Genomic DNA, 1,680 nt, shown 5'->3' with positions numbered 1-1,680 from the left:
GATGATAACAGGATGAAAAATGCAATAAAACTAAATACATACGTGTCAACAACCTTATTCCGGAAATTCCAGCAGCTAACTACGGAAAAATCGAGATAGTTTCTCAGCTGAAGTATTGACGCGAGATCATTGAGGAGACGGGCCTGGAAAATTTTTACGAAATTGGTTGCCACAAAAAGGAGAAAAAGCTTTCAGGCTTCCAAAAGATGGAGAAGTTTGAAACCGAGAAAAAAAGTAATCAGAAAAATGTTAGGTCCGAATTATAATGAACTAACGTAGAGACTAAGAACAAATAAAATAAATTGAAAACTATGCCAACACTCACATAGTAGAAAACGCAGGATGTAATTATAAGGACGTATCAAACCGATTAATCAGCCCGAGTGTGGACTTGCACCAAAGTTACTGTGTAGCTAAAACAGGAACAATAGAAGCGATCTGAATACATAGAGAGACCTGAATGTAGAAGAAATAATACCAACCCGATATATCATAGATAAATTTACATCCACAAAATATGCGACTGGAGTTCTTTGCTGGCAGAAAAACTCGAGAGTGCAACATATAGGATTCAGTTGCGGAAAACAGCCCGTTCAAGTGATTGGGCACAAACGAAAGCTGTCGCAAAAGTCTGAAAATACCCTTTGTTGTGCATGACGTGGTTGTAAATAAATCACATGTCTTAAGAGAAAGGTGATCAATACGTGGTAGCACCGAACTGGGTAGCATAAAGACAAATTTTACAGAGGGTAGTTTAAACAGTTTAAATTGTTTCTCTCATCCCATTCTAAATGAAAAGGTGCGCTGAATAAAGGCAGTATAGTCACCTGAATATACCTATGATATACACTACGATCAAAAGTATCCGGACACTCCCAAAAACATACGTTTTTGATATTAGGTGCATTGTGCTGCCACCCGCTGCCAGGTACTCCATATCACCGACCTCATTAGTCATTAGACATCGTGAGAGAGCTGAACGTGGCGCTCCGCAGAACTCACGGACTTCGAACGTGGTCAAGTGACTGGGTGTCACTTCTGTCGTACGTCTGTTTGTGAGATTTACACACTCCTAAACAACCCTTGGTCCACTGTTTCCGATGTGATAGTCAAGTGAAGTGAAAACGTGAAGGGAGACGTACAGCACAAAAGCGTACAGGCCGACTTCATCTGTTGACTGGCAGAGACCGCCGACAGTTGGAGAGGGTCGTAATGTGTAGTAGGCAGACATCTATCCAGACCATTACACAGGAATCCCAAACTGCATCAGGATCCACTGCAAGTGCTATGACAGTTAGGCGGGAAGCGAGAAAACTGACTTCATGGTCGAGCGGCTGCTCGTAAGCCACACATCACGCCTGTAAATGCCAAACGTCGCCTCGCTTGGTGTAAGGAGCGTTAACATTGGACTATTGAACAGCTGAAAAACGGTTGTGTGGAGTGACGAATCACGGTACACAATGTGGCGATCAGATCGCAGGGTGTGGGTATGGCGAACGCCCGGTGAACGTCATCTGCCAGTGTGTGTGGTGCAGACTGTAAAATTCGGAGGCGGTGGTGTTAGGGTGTGGTCGTGTTTTTCATTGAGGGGGGCTTGCACCCCTTGTTGTTCTGCGTGGCACTATCACAGCACAGGCCTACACTGGTGTTTTAAACAATGGGATGGCGATTGCATCTTTC

The sequence above is a fragment of the Schistocerca serialis genome, chromosome 10, assembly GCF_023864345.2.
Source record: "Schistocerca serialis cubense isolate TAMUIC-IGC-003099 chromosome 10, iqSchSeri2.2, whole genome shotgun sequence".
NCBI classification, from domain to species: domain Eukaryota; kingdom Metazoa; phylum Arthropoda; class Insecta; order Orthoptera; family Acrididae; genus Schistocerca; species Schistocerca serialis.
Note: the sequence above shows the minus strand (reverse complement) of the source record.